Source organism: Ixodes scapularis, unplaced genomic scaffold (genome assembly GCF_016920785.2).
Source record: "Ixodes scapularis isolate PalLabHiFi unplaced genomic scaffold, ASM1692078v2 PGA_scaffold4__175_contigs__length_147842914, whole genome shotgun sequence".
NCBI lineage: Eukaryota > Metazoa > Arthropoda > Arachnida > Ixodida > Ixodidae > Ixodes > Ixodes scapularis.
The window spans coordinates 22,893,833-22,914,836 of NW_024609879.1; positions in this window are offsets into that span (position 1 = coordinate 22,893,833).

The following is a 21,004-nucleotide window of genomic DNA, read 5'->3' on the forward strand; positions in this document are numbered from 1 at the left end:
TATTTCTTCTCGAATCGGTCACAGAAGACATAATCGCAGCCACTGAATTCCGCAAAATTAAAGGCTGCGAAAATTAAAGGTTCGCCAACATTAAGGGGTTTACTGTTTTTCCGTGTGTGACATGATGTTAACATTTCAAGGAGGCTGAAGGTATTGGTTTAAGAAAAAATTTAACTATGAAAATAAATGCCCTTCTCCAGGTTAGGCATGCAAGGTTCTTTTGCACTACCTATAAGGTGGCAAGTTTGTTTCGGCAGAGCTTTTGGTAAAACGGAGTCACAAAAGTAGCTATACTTGGCGACAACTATTTCGTGCTGCATTATAAAGCTAGAGTAGATTCCACAGTGCTTCAGCACAGCACTGTTTGTTGCGAGAGCATATGTGGTTTAGTGTTGCATCCCATTTGCACAATCTAGAGAAACTAGCACTGACAGAGTTGGAGCACTCCAAATAATAACAGCCGACTGTAGAAGCATTAAGAGATGCACACATGCGAACTGTGCATTTCTTAAAAGTGGATTCGAGCAAAGGTAAAAACAATTGTATACTTACGACGGCCATACTTGCCTTTCCGAAGCACGACCACTTTTCCTCGGTAGCACCATCCAGTAAGAAGCACCAGCAACACGCCCATGAGACGCCGCCAACTCCTGGATTGAATGATGACCCGCCTGAGGTCTTGGAAGGAGATCCGGAACACTGCTTTAGGCCAGATGTTGTATCTGGTGGGGCAGGGACTAAAAGTAAAAATTAACAAATTTATCTGAAGCGCTACATTCCTATAGGATAGCAGTATTTTTTTTAGGCGAGTGATGCGTTTTAATTAAACACAAATGGTTGGTTTATATGATGAACCAGCAGCCCCTATTTTGCTTAAATGTAACGCACTGTCGAACGTTACGTACGACGTAACTCGAAATAAAAATTAAAGTTACCGTATTTACTCGAAAATAGGTCGAACTCTATTTGTTGGACCCACCGAAAATAAAATTTAAAAAAATAATTCAAATATAGGTCGACCTTTTTTTTATTTTTAAAAACAGGGGAAATTTTGGGCAAAAGAAACAAACCTTCATTTACATCACTCTCAGCTAAATCACGGGGCGATGCCAAAAACTTCATCACCGTCAGAACTTCTCGACATGCCATCGTCGTCCGAAGCTTCGTCAGCTTGGTAGACATCCTCGCAAGTTCGCAACAATACTTCACTGACACCGTTGTAAAATGACAAGAAGAAACGAAAGAAGGTGCGAAGCGACGAGAGACATAACTACAAAGACGCAAGCAAAGCCGCCGTTTCGCCATGAGCAACACGCGAGCCGAGCCGCAGCAAGCAACTAACAAAAGTAACATCTTTTTTTTTTCTTTTTTTGTGCGCGTTTGCGAGGATGGAGGGCAAAGTGCATGGCGCATCGCGTTCATCTCCTTCCCCATTGCCCAGCAAGGGGAACGCTAGAGGCGCGATGGCGAAATCCAACGCCCGAAGGGTGCGCGCGACAGCGACACCAGCCACCGCGGTTGTTTTTGGTTGTTTACCGAAAGCTTTTTGCAACACGGAGCGGCGCGGCTCTACGGCAACGCCGGCTCGGTGACTCGGTAGCTTCATGCCCCCGGTAGGGTCGCAAAATTTGGTCGCGAATGTAGGTCGAAATTTTTTAACCACAATTTCCGGAAAAGAAAATGAAAAAAAAAAGGTCGACTTATATTCGATTAAACATGGTAGTCAGCCGCGCGACGAGACACACATTATGAAAGCGATTGGTGCGAGCGATCAAGGCGATGAGCGACGTTTTCTAGAAGCTCAAGAACCGAGCGGCGCAAGCAGCGAGAGTGAGAAATTTTCGTCGCTCGGCGCCGGCACTCGTAGCTTCTCGCCGTCGCTCGTCTCGTTGATCGCCATATTGCTTACATGCCGTTCAGAAAGGCGCTCTAAGTGCTTACCATTGCATTGGGACCAGCCTCGCATCCAACCGTAACCAGTCTTGACTTTTTTTTTAATGCCGCCGAGGTAGAAGTTAACCATCGTACATGCATCGTTTTAAAGCATGGCTCCTCGTTCATTGCTCGATTTATATTTTCCGTAAATGACAAACCGTAATAAAGCACAATTATTCTAGTTCAAAATTGTTACGAACACTTGGCACGCATGCTTACGCTGTAGCGCACCTAACGTAATTTAAAAGTAGAACGAAAACGGAACGAGATTCGCTTACCGCTTCACGGAGACAGACGTCTTCGGATCCTAGGCCTTACGGCCGAACCGGACGAACTGGTCGCCTGCGGTCCGGCGATCGGACGAGTCGAGCCGGCCTGACCCAGGCTGACCACGCCTGGTTGAACTATGAGAGGCGCCGTCGAGTTGAGAGCCAGAGACGCTGTAGAAACGGACCGTAAAACCTCTGTCCCCCAAAACGCAGAACGAGCCAGCGACGCCATGCCGCCAAAACCACTACGTCACCATCTCCGCGACGACCGGAAGCGTGGAAGCCGGGAAGTCAGAAAAGGCGCGACAGCGGAAGCCACTGGGCGGAAGCTTTACGTTTCGGTTTCGCTTTTCTCCGACGCCGGGTTTGCGGCTGGTTGCGACGACGCGAGGGGCCACGAAAAGACGCCGAGTTGGCCGAGTACGAGTCACGGCCCACGATACGAGCAACGGGCCGTTTGCCGCTGTCGACCGGCGATGCGGTATCCGCGGCTTGGTGTCACGATCGGTTTGTTGCCGTGCACGCTGACTCAAAGCTCGAAGTTACGCAGTTCCGTTCCGGCACCAGCCGCACCACGTTTTCCGGTGCATCGCACGTGGCGGCCTTTCGACGCATTCAGCATTCAGTGACCGTAAAGATGGTGCCCGCTGTTTTCGGTGCTGTGGAAGAAGTTGCGAGACGGAAGGAGCATTGAAACCAAGGCGTTTAAGACTCCAGGCCGGGTCGCCGGTTCACTCTGAGCGAGAGGCGACGTGTGTGCGCACGCTTTGAGGAAGCCTCCGCGTTTCGACGCGCCAGAACTCGCCGATCGCGACCGGACCCCGAGTCCGAGAGGCTCTTGCGCATCCAGGAACGGCACCGAGGTAGGAGCTGCTCGTTCTGCGCTACCATGCAGTGCTCAACAGTGCTCGGGGCTCTCGGTGTCGTTCGTGCTTGCACCGATGTCTTTGTGACCCCTTCGGACGCGCAAGTCGTACTTCGCAAAGGTTTGGACGGGGCCGCCCACACCGAGCAGCTCCGCTATATTCCGCTTAGTTATGATCACAATAAAAGCTTGCGTTTGTCCTCGGGAAAAAAATTGCGGGACCGCTCTCCGCGCCGCCGACGAGATTGGCCGCCGCCATGTTCTCAGCTGTTCACTCGCTCCCGCAGCGAGCGCCTTCCGATAATCCTCCCCGTTCCAAAATGCGATGCGATTTCCGTTTACATGGGCTGAATGAATGCGCACTCGACATCTCGATCCACCTCTGTCTTGCGACTTTAATGCGATGCGCTTTGCGCATTATGCCGTTTACATGACCGCATACGGAATGCTGCAACTGGATTCAATACGACTAAGTCGCATTCATGTAAACGCGGCTTATGTTCTTTTTCGACATGTATGGTGTATGTAACGATACCGGTGGTAAACGATGGACGTTAAGTTGGAAGAGAGCGGTCGTCTTTCTGCATGTATGATTTAGTTATAACGGTGGTCGTGTGGTATAAGCGTTTTTTGTTGGAAAGACGGCGGTCGCCTACGTCATCGGACGTAAAATCATACCAGCACACCGCATCATATCGGCAAGCAAACTGGCTGCCAGTATAGACAGACCCGGAGGCATAGCGGTGCCGGTATCTCCAGTTATGCAGAACGCCAAACCAAACTAGCTGCTTGCATAATAACAACAAAGTAGGTTGGTGTCATACCCGAACTGTACAAGCAGCAGGTTTGTTTCTTGTACGTTTTTCCAATAGGGTTTATTTGGACGAGTTTCTAGGTTTCAGTTTTTTTATCGGAGCGCATCTCTGCGCCCACGGTCGTGTTCCCCAGGGGCTCGGACGCGCAACACACGTGCGCCTTGCTTTTCTCCATCCTACAAGGGAGGCGAGGGGGCGGCTTCGCACTACGGCCATCGGGCAGCAGGACCGCAGGTACAAAGATGCGCTCTGGTAAGACACCGAAGTCTGTAAACGCGTCCAAATCGACCATTTTTTTTAGAACAAAGTGAAATGCTGCTCTTCTCTTATATCTTCACAAAGAAAGTTGATTTAGTGTGTTTCGATGATGCTTAGCAAGTTTCTAATTGGAACCATGGGTCTATTTTTCACTGATTAAAATTTTCAGGAACATACTATACTTAAAGAGAGGCTGAAGCGGTATTGTATTTGAGAAAACACTTTAAACCTTCTTCACTTTACTTCCAGAACCTCAAACACCAAAATTATTTGGTAATTTGGTGAATCGAGGCTGCATAGAATCATTTTTAAAGCGCTGTGAAGGCACTTCCCCGGAGAGTGACGTCACAAAAGCAGTTTTCGAAATCTTTGCTCACGCATCTTCAGTGCCTGTCAAAGCTATGCACGCACATGCTATTTTTTAAAAGGGCAGAAAAATATGCCACGACCGTACCAGTGCGGGAACATATACCTAGAGAACTTGCGATCGGACGCTCGGCCCTTAAGCGACACACGTCTGGCGGCCGAAAGGTCTTCTTGCAATGCCACTACTGGTCAGATGTTTTTTTTTTTTTTTTCTCTCACGTTTAGTTATCTTTGTGGAAAACTAACAGGATATTCAGATTCATGAAGAAAACTACGCTAGAATGAACCTCCATCTAGTTTTCTGAAAGAAGTCTGGCACTTCTCTGTAATAAGCCAACTGATCATTACGAATTAGCCTTTTATACTATGCCCCCCTGGCCATATAACTCATGTGTACAGACCGCGTAAATGTAGCTTTTACGTTTTTTTTTAAATCTGTGAAACATACAAAAACCACCCTGTAGAATGTCCCCTAATACGATACGATTGTATGGTTCCTTTCCCGCTTGCATCGTTCAAGAAAGACTTGTGGACATCCAGCGTTTCATTGGAATGCTGGATGTCAGCGAGTCTCTACATCAGTGAGTGGTTTCAAACGAGCATGATGTTTGCACACCAGTAAGCTTTTATCCGAGGCTCGCCAGGAGCACTAAGAGCAGAGGCGAAATGTAGTGACCTGGTAAATTTGTTTGCAGGTATTTATTTTTAAAAGAATTTCATGCAGCAAATCTTAATTTTGCTCAAACGAAGATATATAAAATGCAATACTGAACAATGGTGTCCCTTGAGTTGTCAGACCAAACTCCCACTCTTGCCACTCAGGAGTTCCTAACTTGTGCGTAGAGGATCAGCACAACTCAGATTTGTGCTGCAAGCACAGCTGCAATATAAAAGTTGAATAAACATGAGATGAAATATGAGACGTTTACAATTCTCTGTACTGTGAAATTAGAGCGCAGATCTTGAAGAGAAGGACGCGTGGGTTTGCCCCTCCTCCCCTCCCCTCCTCCTCTTCTGCTCCCTCCCATTTAACGGGGCATTTTCCTTAATTTAGTGGGAAAATTTCCCCAATAGATTTAGCGGGTTAAGTTTCCCACTAAATTTAGCGCGGAAATTGATGTCACATGACCTCAACACAAATGAAGCATTACCCGGTAAAAGTAGTGGGGAAAATGACGTCGCATGACCGTAGCATGTCATACATAAAAAAATTCAGTTTCTCGGCTAGACTTAGCGGAAATATTAACGTCACATGGCTGCAACATTAATTCAATTTCCTTCCAAGTTTAGTTGTGCGGTTACGCCGACAGCCACTTCGGAAAAAGGCGGAAACGGGTGCTAAGAGCTGCGCTAAATAAACTAAATGCATCAGATGAAATAAAGTGAAAATTAGAGATAAGAAAAAGAAAAGAGAATCTTAGATACCGTTCTCAGATCCTTCCTTTTGTCCGTTCTCAAATGTTTTGATTTGAAGAAATGTTTATCGCTTTATTCATACCCAGAGAACCCCTCCCAGTTTCAGCATGAATGCAACAAATCAATGCAGACTAGACCTTGTAAACTATAATGCACATGAGAAGGAATGTTTGCCAGATAGTCATGTTTGAGTCAGTGTCTCAGATATCTAAATACATTTGTATTGAGGAACATTCTTGAATAAAACTTCTAGACTTCGAATTCGACAGTTTGTACTTCCATAAGGAACACCGCATGGCACTGATTTTTTTGTGACACATCAGAAACGGCAGAGCACTGTCATCCTTGCATACCTAACAAGAATTTGTATTTTTTTTAGCATGGTGTGTGTTTTCCTAATGGCCATACAGCCTCCTTTAACAAAACTTTCCTTTGTAGAGCTTTTTATTGGCTCTTATTTAACTCGCACGACAGATTCGGTACCTTGATTCTCATTTGGCATGAACAGTTTTATATATTGATGTAATAGCGAAAGACAAGATGTATGGACTTGAGTACGGCTCAACAAGCACAGATGTTGAGAAAAGTACTGAAGAAAACTAAAATGTCAAAATAAAAATAATGTGGAATGTGGATACAATTTTGAATATGGTCATGAATGCAGTTAGCAGATTCAATATGAAGAATACGTGTTAGACGCACACTCAAAGAAACCTGTTGCATCTATATTCTTGCAAATTACTTCGCAGAACCCAGCGCTGCAGTCTCGGGTGCGAATTCGCTGAATGAGGCTACTGAAAATGAGTGTAGACGGAAAAAGCAGTTTGATCTGCGACAATGAGCATTACATAAGCAAGTGACGTGTCATTATTACTGTTACAGTGCCCAATGTTTCAAACTGCCAGTCGCATCATTCTGTGAGTTCCATCGGTATATTACAGGGTTTGACTCTCTGGAATGCTTTGCGAGAAAAATTATGAACTGGAAATGTCTAGCGTAGTTCTAGAAAAACTACATCCAGAATCTTATCTCAGCATCGTAAAGAATATAAAGAGTTTCTAGAGATAAGGTTAGTGCAGGAGTTGAATAAACTAAATACTTAGTTTTGCGAAACCATCTGGCCGTAGTAAATGTATAAAGTTCCCCTAGGTAGAGCTAGTCATTACAGATGGTTGTGCTCATTGCATACCATAAAAATTTAATTTGCGACTCAACTAACTCTCAATAAGTGGAACACTTGGCATTAAAGATTGGTCTCACCATGACTGTCTGCAAACATCCACATAATTATTTCCATAAACCTATGTATTTCAAGAAAATATTTGGTGCGAGCTGTTTAAAACACCATAACACTTTTTGATACTAATAGGAAGCCTGTAGTGGGCCACAACTTAAGCAGTTTTTAGTTCATTAAGAAGGGCAATTACACATAAGTGAACCTTAAACCTAGGCCTGCACTGACTTGCTTTCTTAAGTTGAACGGACTTCGCTCGGTTCACCATATAATGTTTGCAGAGCTGACAATGTGCAAGTTCCTGCTTTCTTTTATATTTCACATCTCCCGATTGCTGGGTGGGGTAGGTACATAAGATTGATGGCGCCAACGTAACACAATGATTATTTTAAAAATATGTTTGAGTATCGCACTAGCGAAGCCATCTGCGGGAAGTTATTTCTGTGACTCCGTCGAACCTACATCCGCGGGCTTTAAGTTCACATGTGAATCATGTCTGGAGACTCCTTTTTGTAATTGGAACTCTATCCAACCCAAAATTTGAATATGTTTTTTGCATTCTAGGCTTAGTAGTGCTTTTGCTGTTTCACTTAAGGAATAGGTAAAAACGCTTCTTTCGAGTAGCATACCTAACACCTGGTGGCACGAGGACTCCCTTGTCGTGATGCTAATCGAAAGTCACAGGCAGGGAGATACTGTGATGCTCTCGTTGCTGGGATTACCTCCCCCATGGTCCTGGCCGGACCACTGAAGAAGATTGAGTCCAAGCTTGTGGCCACTAGGATCTCTAGATCTTGAGGCACCCAAGTAGCTGAAAATAAAACCAAATCACAATCAAGTACTTGGCAGAGCTACATTAGAATGGCTAGCATATTCTTTCGTGATCAGCACATAGATCCTTTTGTTTTTATACTTTGTACTTGTACCTATTAAAAAACTGCTTTTTCACAGCCACAGTCATAGTCTCACCCCAGGACAAGGCCGCACGGGCCTTGAAATGATGGGTACCGAATTAAGACGAATGATCAAATGCATTCGTTTAATCCTGATTGATTGATTGGTTGATTGGGGGTTTATGGCGCATCAGCGACTACGGCTATATTGCGCCAAGCTCAGACTATTGCAATTCGGGTTTAAGAAGAGGAAAGAGCTATAGTAGCGAAATATATGATAAAACCATGAACATGAATGTGTATAAGTGTAAACAATATGACAATGAATTTAGGAGTAAAATCACAGTCGGTGTAGAAGGCCGATATCTGTGAGGAAATTAAAAACACAACTGTATGGAATGAGCGGTTCGTCACCTAGTAGTAGGGCGAGGTGTAGTGGAATGTGTTCTTTATAAAGCAGTGAGAAGTGTTTATACCGGCATTGGTCATACTTAGAGCATTCAATGAGTATGTGCATAATACTTAGAGGTAGGTTACAGTGCACACATTCAGGGGCATCCTCCCCGCTCAAGAGGTGTCCATGTGTGAGACGAGTATGACCGATTTGTAACCTACAGAGTATGACCTCATAAAAGCGCTCCCGATGTCGGGCACTCTCCCACTCGCCTAGAAAAGGTTTGATTGCGTGTAGTTTCTTGCTGGTTTCGCTGTTCCACTGCAGCTGCCACTTTGCTTTGATGCAACGTTTCAGAGAGTTGTGGTACTCTTTGTAGGGTATTTGGTGCGTGTCTATTTCTCGATCATTAGCAGAGCTAGCTGCACAATCAGCTGCTTCATTTCCAGGAATGCCAACATGGCTAGGAACCCAGCATAAAACTATGTCAAGATTTTTCTTAGCAGCCAGGATAATCTTGTGCTTTAACTCAGAAAGCAGTGGGTTTTTTACACGGTTCATTGGTGCGACAGCCTTCAGAGAGCTTAAAGAGTCTGTGTAGATTACAGCGTGAGAAAGTCGTTTTTTCATTATGTAATCAACAGCCAGCAGCAAACCATAAAGCTCTGCTGTTAGTATAGAGGCTTTTGGATTTATTCTCTTCACCTGATTTATTGATGGTCCCACCATAGCACAGCCTACTACCGAGTCCTTTTTTGTCCCGTCTGTATAAAAACTGGCATACTCGTGATATTTGGTCTGAAGCTCAAAGAAGTCCTGCCTTATGACTTCCTGTGGAACATTCTTTTTGTTATACTTGGTCAGTGTAAGGTCGCAATGTATGTGGCAGTTGTTCCATGGAGCTATATCTGGTGGGTACTGGACTAGCTGAGGCCTTGCATCAATCCCAACAGATTGTGCTGCAGTATTATTCCTCATAGAGAGAGGCCGAACTATGGAAGGTTTGTTTTCAAATGTACGTTGGAACTTGATAGTCTCAATATTATCTCGAACGGGGTGCTCCGCGACAGAGCGCACCCTGACAGAGTACATAAAACCCAGGGAAAACCTCCTATACTCAAGGGACAGTTCGTTTGCTTCCGCGTAAAGGCTAAGCACTGGGGAGGTACGAAATACTCCTGTAGCCAATCGCAGTCCCTGATGATGAATAGGATCTAACATCTTTAGAACTGATGCCCGAGCAGAGTTATAGACAATACAACCATAATCAAGCTGAGAGCGAATGACTGAGCGATAGATATGCAACCGACATAGTCGGTCGGAGCCCCATGATACATGTGACAAGACCTTAAGGATGTTCAGAGATTTAAGACACTTGAGTTTTAAGCTCTTAATGTGTGAAACGAAAGTCAACTTGGAATCAAACACAAGGCCCAAAAACTTGTGTTCATTTTTTACAACTATAGGAGAGCCATACATGTTCAAAGAAGGTTCCTGAAGAGCACCACGTCGACGAGAAAAGCTGACACAAGCTGTTTTTTCGGGAGAAAATTTAAAACCATTTGTATCGGCCCATCTGACCAAATTATTGACCGCAAGTTGGACGCGACGGTCACAAATTGAGGAATTACAGGATGAAACGGAGATCTGAAGATCATCAACATATAAAGAATACTGTACCGAAGGAGGAATTGCACGGCCAATGGAATTAAGTTTGACGATAAAAAGAGTGACACTCAGCACGCCCCCCTGAGGGACTCCATTTTCCTGTAAAAACTCCTTAGAGTGAGTTTTTCCCAGCCTCACGCGGAATGTACGGTGCTGCAGGTAACTCTGTAAAACACTCAACATTCGGCCACGGAAACCAAGATCGAACAAATCCTGCAGTATGCCGTAACGCCAGACCGTGTCGTATGCCTTCTCCAAATCAAAGAAGACGGAGAGACACTGTTGCCTGTTGACAAACGCCTCACGTACGAAGGTCTCAAAGCGGACGAGATGATCGACAGTGGACCGTGCTGAACGAAAGCCACACTGGAACTTATCAAGGCAGTTGTTTCGTTCTAGGAAAAACATCAGTCTCTTGTTAATCATCCTTTCTAGTGTCTTGGAAAGACAGCTAGTTAGGGCTATTGGTCTGAAGCTAGATGCACAAGAGGGATCTTTTCCGGGCTTCAGCACTGGTACAACGATAGCAATCTTCCAAGAGGATGGAAAGTGGCCCTCGAGCCAAACTCTATTAAAAAGGTACAAAATTAGCTCCATAGTGGATGGATGAAGATGTTCAAGCATTTTATAATGAATACCATCTGGTCCAGGGGCAGTTTGTTTGGGATAAAGAAGTGCCATTTGAAGTTCATATAATGTAAATAGAGTATTATAGGGTTCGTGCGTGCCACCTGATGTGTTAACAGCTTTTTTTTCTGCATTTATCTTGTGTCGCTGAAACGTCTGAGTATAATGTTGGGAACTGGAGACATACTCGAAATGCTCGCCAAGGATGTTGGCCTGTTCCTCAAGACTTGCAGGACACACTCCATTTCGACTCAGGAGTGGGACAGTGAATGCCCGGTAAGAGCCGTCAATTTTATGTACGCGATCCCAGACTTCCTTCGCGGGTATAGTGCTGTTAATTGAGGAAGCGTACCCTCTAAAACTTTTTTTCTTTGCTTGTCTTCGAATCCACCTCGCCTGGGCCCTTTTTCTTTTAAATTCAATTAGATTGTTTGCTGTAGGGTAGCGCCTAAAAATACCCCAAGCTCGATTTTGTTCTTTTTTGGCCAAACGGCAATCTTTGTTCCACCAGGGCTTAGGTCTTTTGGGTAGATGCGAGGACGTCATGGGGATGGAAAGAATGGCAGCCTGTAAAATGTGGTGAGTGATATGTTCAGTGGCTCTATCGATATCGAGATCGTCAAGTGATGTGTATGCCAAAAGAGACGATTCTTTGAAAGTTGACCAGTCGGCGTTTTCAAATTTCCATCGAGGAGAGCGCGTAGGGACTGTCATGGGAAGATGGTTAAATTCTAAAATGATGGGAAAGTGGTCACTTCCGTGAGGATTCGGGATGACCTTCCATGAAAACAAGGGGAATAATGATGGGTGACAAATAGATAAGTCAATGGAAGTGAAAGTGTGAGTTGTTGAACTAAAATATGTGGCTTCATTTTGCCATTTTGCCGCCATTTTGACGCAACGCTGTCGGCGCTGAGCACTGTTGAGGCTACACGTCGTCTGCTACTGGCTTACTTCTTTTTTGCCTGAATAAAAGTTTGCACTTAAATATGAAGAAACGTTTTTCTTTAGGTTTTTAAGCCACCGAGGAATGAAACTATGTCATTTCACTGCCAGAGCCTGCTAATTAAAAGGAAAGGGCAGGTGTCTGGATAGAAAGAGTTTAGTTGGCGCACCAAGAGGCTAACCAATAAAAATGGGTATTACTCTCCGGAAAATGCCTAAGAAGCGTGGATCTCGACTTGACACTAACAGCAGCACACAGTATCTATATTACTGACTAGAGGGTACTAAATCATTATTTTCAGCTAACTAGTCAAACTAAATATTCTTCCCGACTTGCTTATTAGGAAAATTTTTAAATTTACAAGAACTATTAAGACAACGGCTAAGAAAAAAGCAATGGCAAAACTAACAATCGAATTCGCCTCCTCTCCAGTAGCACGGCATCTATAGCAGGCAGACCTGCAGAATGAGCAAGCAGTCTAAAAAACAGAGTATGTCCTACGTATAATTTGTTTTCATGCTGCACAACAAGCGCTGGAAAGAGGTTTCACGACATTAACAAAACTTCTTGCAATCAGTTGAGAACAAGTTAGAGCAGCGAACTTGTCCTTGCCCCTGGCATAACGTCTTAGTGTCGCCTATGGAAACTCAAATAAATTTGTAACTAAAAACAAAAAAAAAAGACTAACCATCATAAAAAAATCGGTAACTTCGGCAAAGAAAAGTTACCTTGAACAAAATGTGCACAATACAGTTGTACACCATCCATTTGTGTGCTGAACCAATTTTGAGGCAAATCTGCGACAATGAAAAGAAAACGCCCGAGTACAATTAAGGGAAAGACAGAGAGGACGCATACCTACAACAAAAAAATTTAGAACGACCACGGGCAGGAAACTCTGGTGAGGCTCTCGGAGTGACTCCCTGCAATGGGCCTGCGCAGACCAGAGATCAAGATCGGTGAGAGCTTGCAGCCATAAGGTGCAAGCTCTGACCATGAAGTTCCAGAAGTAGCTGCGATTGGGAGCAAAGTGCATTTCATTTCTCTGCAGAACGGAGAGTTTAATAGCTAGTATGCATTCATAAGATAATACAGTCATGAATGCAGACTTTTCAATGCAGCATTATATCACCAAATTGTTAACCGTGCCGGGCAACACTAAAAACCGAAAGCATTATTCCAAACCATCTCAGCTTAAAGTTAACCACGGCAGAAGCTGCAAGCCACGTGACCTTCTAGTTGAATGCCATGGTACGTCGAGCTTATAATTATGTGTCACACCGTTTCTGCTGCAATGGCTTGTAGTGTCAAAAGTGGTCCAGCTTAAAGAGATGCAAAGTATAGACGTTTGTGGGTGGGGCCCTGACCTAGTCTTCAGCTACATTGCGAGGCAGGACGTTCCAACCGGGACCTTTGCTGCCCGTAACCACACGACCAGCTTGTGCACAGCGATTGTTCGAGCCGAGTACATGTCCTCGACAGTGCCGTTATTTGACCAGCAGTTTTATGAATCTTAAACATGACTGACTTACAGAGAGACTGCATCTCAACGACTAATGACTTGGGATACCTAACTGAATACTGATATTTTAACTAAATGCAAAACAATTACCTGGCGGGCATTAAATTTTTCAACAGGGTGGGTCGACTCCGCATTAAGTTGAAGGAGTCGATGCGTAATAGGACAATACAAACAAAAATATGCCTTAGAATTCCTTTTGCACCCCCAAAATGATGTGTATTTGAAGGTAAGATACACAATGTTGTGGATTCAGAAAGTGCCTCAGCTGTACAAATGCATATTCAGTAAGGGCACTCGCCAAGCCTATTCTCCTCAGCTCTGTGCAGGTTAATCTAAGTTAGAGTATAGAAGTACACGCTCACTGACAGCATAAGAAAGGCAGGGAGAAGTCGCCGTTGTTTCAGCGCCTCATGAGCCTGGAGCGAGCACATCTGTCCAAAGTGGGGTGAAAAGCACAAGCACGTGCTGGAGGACGCCCAGCCATTCTCTTTTTGTCATCGGCTATACTACATATTTTTAGTATGACATATTTTTAAGTGAGAAAAAGTATTGCAGATATGCAGTCCACCTTTGACCATAATACAGAATTATGATAAAAATAACAGTTGTCATTCACCATTTTCCAAATAAGTGCTCCCACCTATCGGAACATCTACACACGAGGTGCGTGAGTCAGTTCAGCACAAAGAGGCTAGAAAAGGAAGCACTCAAAAGGCTTGTCTGGCCCTTCCAACCATGCGGGTGCATTCGTCGCAAATCCGCGATTTCTAGACAAAATGATTTTGAATAAAAAATCTTGTCAACGCCCGAGGTAAAACATTGAATTGTGATTCCCCCATATAGTGCAAACCATCCTTCAAACGGCGGTACCACCTGCAAATGAACTATGTTGTGCTGCGGCACCCGTCCATGCTGACTGCTTCAGAGGAAAATCACTGCTCATGCTGAAGACGACATCCAAAATTGTACAGGCAACTATGTTTAACGAACTAAAACAAAAGTGATATCATTCAATAGACACAGATAGGCTCACAAAGTGTCAACACATGATTATTCTTGTTGGTTTTACTCTTGCATACAAACAAAAGTGACTTCCTCTTTCCTCCGACGTAATGTAAAACCCTCTTATGTTCGTGGCCCCTACTTCTTCTCGAATCGGTCACAGAGGACATAATCTCAGCCACTGAATTCTGCAAAATTAAAGGCCACGAAAGTTAAAGGTTCGCCAACATTAAGGGGTTTATTGTTCTTCCGTGTGTCACATGATGTTAACGACTCAAGGAGGCTGAAGGTATTGGTTTAAGAAAAAATTGACCTATGAAAAAAAAGCTTTTCTCCAGGTAAGGCACGCAAGGCTCTTTTGCACTACCTATAAGGTGGCAAGTTTGGTTTGTCAGAGCTTTTGGTAAAACGGAGTCACAAAAGTAGCTATACTTGGCGTCAACTATTTTGTGCTGCACTATAAAGCTAGAGTAAATTCCACAATGCTTCGCCACAGCACTGTTTGTTGCGAGAGCTTATGTGGTTAGGTGTTGCATCCCATTTGCATGATCTAGAGAAACTAGCGCTGACAGAGTTGGAGCACTCCAAATAATAACAGCCGACTGTAGAAGCATTGAGAGATGCACACATGTGAACTGTGCATTTCTTAAAAGTGGATTCGAGCAAATGTAAAAACAATATTATACTTACGGCGGTCATACTTGCCTTTCCCAAGCATGACCACTTTTCCCTCGATAGCACCATCCAGTAAGAAACACCAGCAGCACGCCCATGAGACGCCGCCGACTCCTGGATTGAAGGACGACCCGCCTGAGGTCTCGGAAGGAGATCCGGAACACTGCTTTAGGCCAGATGTTGTATCTGGTGGGGCAGGGACTAAAAGTAAAAATGAACAAATTTATCTGAAGCGCTACATTCCTATAGCATAAACTCTAGGATAGCTGTATTTTTTAGGCCAGTGATGCGTTTTAATTAAACACAGATGGTTGGTTTTAATGATGAACCAGCAGCCCCTTTTTTGCTTTTAGGTGTAACACAGTGTCTAACGTTACGTCCGACGGAACCCGAAATAAAAATTAAAGTTACGCCCAACGTAACTGTCAAGCATTCAAGTTGCGTCCGACGCAACCCAAAATAAAAATTAAAGTTACCGTATTTACTCGAAAATAGGTCGAACCCTATTTATTGGACCCACCGAGAATAATAAAAAAAAATATTTCTACTACAGATCGACATTTTTTTTTTCTTATTTTTAAGAACAAGGGAAATTTTGGGCAAAAGAAAGAAACAAACCTTTATTTACATCACTCTCAGCTAAATCGCGGGGCAATGCCAAACACTTAAGGCTGCGGTCCCACGGCAGCCATCTTGAACAAGGCGTTAGTTCAACCAATAGATGGCGACACGCACCCGTGGGGTGGCCGAAACATTGGTTCACAGTGGGATGGCTCGTGCACCATCACGTTCCCCTCGTGGCCTTGCTCGCGCCGCTGCCAGCTGTGCTCAGCTAGCTCAAGTAGCGTGGCCCAGCAAACGGATGTATGCGAGAATGCCAGGCTGGGTATAAATTGTTCTCTGATATTGGGAGATGCGGTTCGGCGGTTGTAACGGGCTTTCGCAATAAATCCTACCAAGAAGGAATCAAATGCTGATTGACGTGTCAATATTCTATCAATGAAAATTTTCTTCTGCCGGAATGCACGCTCAGTAGACTCAATCTTCCAAGACACCAGTTGGAGCGGACGTCAAGTAAACTGCTTCGCGATTTACGGTACTTACCTGATCATTTTAATGACGACTAAAATAAGGTCACGAACTATTGTGTTTCACGGGGTCCGGAAGATGTTGTTAAGGTTGTTACATTATAGTTTTCAGAAACTTACTGGAAAAACTCGAAGTCTTCCTTCAGTCCAACGCCATCATGAGCAGTAACTGAAAACGATCCACTATTCAGTCGGTGGGTGGCGAAACGTATCCGCATCTGCGGAGTCATGGTCGATGCGTACTCTAAGTGGCTGGAAGTTTACACGATGCCTGCCCTGCCACGACGTCCAAACACGTCATTGACGTTCTACGGTCTCTTTTACCTACTTTTGCCCTACCAAAAATACTTCTCTCGGATAACGCGCCAAATCTTGCTTCGAGTAAAATAAACAAGTTTTTGAAAAAAAAAGAAAAAAAAACGGCATCAGGCATCACATTAGTGCACCATACATCCTGAAACTAACGGGCAAGCAGAACAGATGGTTTGCGAAACGAAAAAAAACCCTTTTGATGCTTACGGAAGAAGCAGTTCAGTGAAAAATCGCCATGTTCTTGTTCCAGGAGTACGCGACGGTCTCATATTACATGGCAAAAACACCCGCCGAAGAAATATTCGGCGGACGAAGAGCCACACCTCTCGATCTCATGAAACTATGGCCTACGAACGAAGATTGAGAGATTCCCAGATTGGGAGTAATGGCAGTTAATTCGGTCGGACAACTCGTCTACGTGAGGAATTTCAGTGGAAGTCGGGCCTTCCATGTAAAACTTGAGTAGAAAAGGCTCCATGTTGGTTGACCAGAAGGTGTCACCCTCTGAATACGCTGGATATCAATGCCCTTGAGTGTAAATATAACTAAATAAAAAAACTCTCTTTGTGTATTGTGTAACTGCCCTTGTATTTGATAGTAGAGGCTATGGTGCTGATTTGGACCTTTCACACCAGGCTCCTTTTTCTTATTTTTCGCCTCATACTCCTTTGCGGTTTAAGTATACTTCAAGAATCTTTTGGAACGGTGACACTTTACGTCAACGAGGCCATTTAGTCTATCAGGGGATGCTGCTAGAAATCCGTTCCTCATATTGCCGAATAAGCCGCACTTTGCATAGCGCAGTTTTCCTGTTCCACGTACAGTTGTAAAGCAGCATCCTGATTGATTCTACCATATTCTGTTGCGGGTGAAGAAAGTCTTTGGGTACACGATACTTGAAACAAGTCTGGCACTGTACGTTGTGGTTCGAGACCCACTAATGTCTTCGTCCTTATAGAGCCTCATCATTTGATCATTACCTCCTCACCTCATATTGCTCTTCATCAACAGTAAGTGCAATAGGCTACCGCCATTTTACAATCCAAGAATTGAAAAATTGAGTCGTTCAGTCCTTCAACGAATTTATTATTTTTATAATGTTATTACGTTACATTATCTCGAGACGATCGACGTCCATCGTCGATCTTCAAATTATTATACCTGTATATAAATTGGACGCACAAGGGCGGGGGGTTAGACCATACACTCGGTGGCCGAATGCATGGTCTAGCGCACACCAGCTCGGAGCACTTGGAGCGAAAGCTCGCGCTGCAGAACCCACCCCGCCCCTGCCCGTTTCGATCTGGAAGAGCAGCGTACCGGCGTGCGGTCGTGTATCCGTACAGTGTGGTGCACGTTAAAAACCCCAGGTTTGCGGTTGTACCGCACTGGCTAAATTGCTCATCTACAGCTGAGACACCAGACGCCCACTAAGGCAGACTAACTTCCGGCTGTATAAACATACACACAACAATTTGCAATTAGACGCATAATTACTAAGAACACAGCGTGCCGCCTCTTTGGATGCCATTTTTAAACCAGCGAAAGCTCGCGCGTTCTCTCTTTTGAGACGGTTAGAACGGTCGCACATAAAACCCGCGTTTCTCCTACCCGGCCACTTCCTCCTCTCATTATGTGTAGTTAGTTGTAACTAAATAAGCAATAAGAATGGTGTATTATTCATATTTACTTTCAGTTTCAGTCAGGGAAAAGGAGTTTCGCGGGAACTAGAGCCAATAAATGAGCTGCGCTTAGAGTATCGGCACTCTCTTCCACGACAGTGCCGTGAACGCCGCCATTTTTGTGCTTGTGCAGAGCAGGCGCAACTGCCGATCGTCATGATTCAAAAGTGTGACATCCTCAGCATAAGATTCGGTGTTAGGAAGCTTAGGTAATGTTGCTTTCCTTTGTCGCAAACTGTTTAAGTGGAAGACGGAAAAGCGTTTCTTGTGATTTCAGATAAAGCTTCAAATAACTGGCAACCATGATTTTAAGCCACAATATGGCCAAGTCTTGCTACTCTGAAGCGTAGCTTATTTAATGACACTATTCATGCTCTTGCTCAAGAGGCTTGTAATACCTGGAGGGGCCGGGACGTAAGCCCCGTGGATTCCAGAAGCCACTACCTTTTGACACCTGTCTCTTCCTCATTGTTCCCGCTTGTGCCAGTAAACTAGCTACGGTTCAGAGTAAAGACTTGGACATATTGTGGCTTAAAATCATGGTTGCCAGTTATCTGAAGCTTTATCTAAAATCACAGGAAACGCTTTTCCATCCCTCACTAATGTTTAAACAACCCGCGACAGAGCATTGCAATATTGCATCAGCTTCCTACACTGTTGGCAACTCCCGTGTATTTGGCGAATATTTGGGGTGAAAAACACGCTATTTACAGAAATTACCATAAATTTACACGATGAGTAACGGATAATTCGTTCAGAAATCATGCGAGGTTGTAAAAAACGTGTTTTGGTTCGCTCATACACGCATAACCGTGTAGCCGACCTCGATAACACGCATCGCCCCCGGCGACGACCGCGGCATTGCCGGCTATCGAAGCACCGGAATGCTTGGGGACACACTTAGAAAGGACCGTCGAGACAAAAGCCGCGGAAAGAAACATGTCTCGGAGACAGATATGTACCAAAAGCAATTGCGCCATGTCGCAGGACGTTGGCGAAACCCACGCTTACCGGGCTCGCCGCCATCTTCTGGTCGATGGCAATGCGGCTTGCTTCATGTCGCCCATGTTTGTATTTAGTTTAGGGGTCCTGATAACAGTTTCTTAGACACCACAAATAAAGTTATGGGTCTAATTATTCGTTCCAAACAGTTAAAATGGATATAAAAATCGTGTCCTCGATGTGAACACGTGACATTGCAGTTGGTTTCGTGTTTGCTTCAACCTTCAACTGCAAGCGATCTGGCCACGGCGCAAGCGCAACGCCGATGTACGCTGGAAGCAAGCGCCGGTTGGCTTTCGTTGTTTTTGTTTGACCGGAGAAAATCTGGCAAGTACGCATGGCGCCGCTACTGTTTTGGTTTGACGGGACGCGAGAAGCTTCGCATAGAGCTTCGGAGTTTGCGAGCACGTAGTGAAGACGTGACCGGAGAAGTGCCCCTGTGATGTTCCTGGAAGACGGAAAGTAGCATTCGTAATCGTCGTGTGTGCTTTGAAAGCGAAGGGAGTCACAGGGTCCACGAGTTCGCAACCACAAGCCAAGGTTCACGACAGCGCGGCGTTGACTTCGGCGATCTAGTTCTGTTTGGTGCAACCCGGCGATGCGAAAAAGAGCTGAAACGTTCGTCGTGTGTGGTGCGGTGCTTTGTATTCCGGGTCTGTTTGAACCACGCTTTTAACACGGAGCGCAAATTGTTTGTTGCGTGGTGGAGGTTCAACGGGTACAGTCCCGTCGTCGTCAGCTGATCCGGTCCAGCTGGTCCGGGAGGACGCAGCGAGCGTTTTTAAAAGTAAATCTTCCTTCGTTCCGCTTCAAACTGTGGAAGTATCCCGACACATACCGTGAGTAAGAAGCAGCGGGCGTTTTCAACAAAATTCCGTTGTTTTAATTGAATAATGGACTCCGGATTGTTGTCTTAAATCTGCCGTTTTTTATGCTTCGTGTTGGACTGCGTTTGCATAGCGACGCACACCGCTCGAGTAGATGATTCGGTCCTGCAACGAGTTTGTTGCGCCAATCATGCGGCGTGAACAAATTAGGGCAAGGTTTCCTACCTGCCCACAGATGCATGTACTGAGACCATTTTTTATGTTGTGAACGTAGTGCTCTTTCTTTATTTTGGAAGACGCGTTGGTGCATTTATTATGGTACAATCACTTGAGAGTTGAGAAATTGGAGAGCGAGCAAGCTTTCTCAACTTTGTCTCTTTCTCACTGGCACTGCCCTGTTTCAGTTTCAGTAGGCATATCTACTAGCAGGTACAAACTTCTCTAAAGCAGGTAAAAAACGGGAAGCTTAGGACGGTGCGGACTCCGTATTTCGCGCTTTTCGCAAGGTGACAGGATAAATGCTTTTGTGAGATATGCGGAATGTGCAAGCGATTTTGTTATGCCCGTCGTTCGCGTCTCTCCAGCAAAACCAATAAAATGATCTACTACAAAGGCGCAATCACAAGCCAAGATTTAAGATAGCAGTCGTTTGCTTCGGTGATCCGTGTAGCTGTATTTTACCCTGCTCTCTCCAACACCGTGTCATGACGAAGAGCTGGAATGGTCACGGTTTGTGCTGGCCTCCCGGTTGACAGAAACCCGCGTCGCCCGCATCGGCACCGAGTGCGCTTGAGTTGTTGATGCTCAAGCCTTTCATCCGCGGCTTGTCGCCAGCTCATCCTGCTGCTCAACGGTGAGGAAGCGGCGAAAGTAACCTCGGAAGTGAATGTAAATCCTCGTTCATTCAGTTATCCGGTGTCAAAGTGTGGAAGATGTCCAACGTGTACTGAGGGCGGGAACTACGAGCGTTTTGCCTTGCTTTTATAACCGAAACCAGACGAACGAGATAACTGCCTTGCGTACTCTAAAATGACGGAAGCAATAAGTTTCAACAGGTCGAGTACGTCACCGGGGATGTAGGCGAGACGGTTCACACTGTTTAAACGCTTGCAGTATCCACGAGTGGTACCAGGAAAGCGACGTAAACAGAGAAGGAGCTCGCGATTCAGCATAATGCACTGCTACGGGCCCGTGTATCTTCAAAGTTC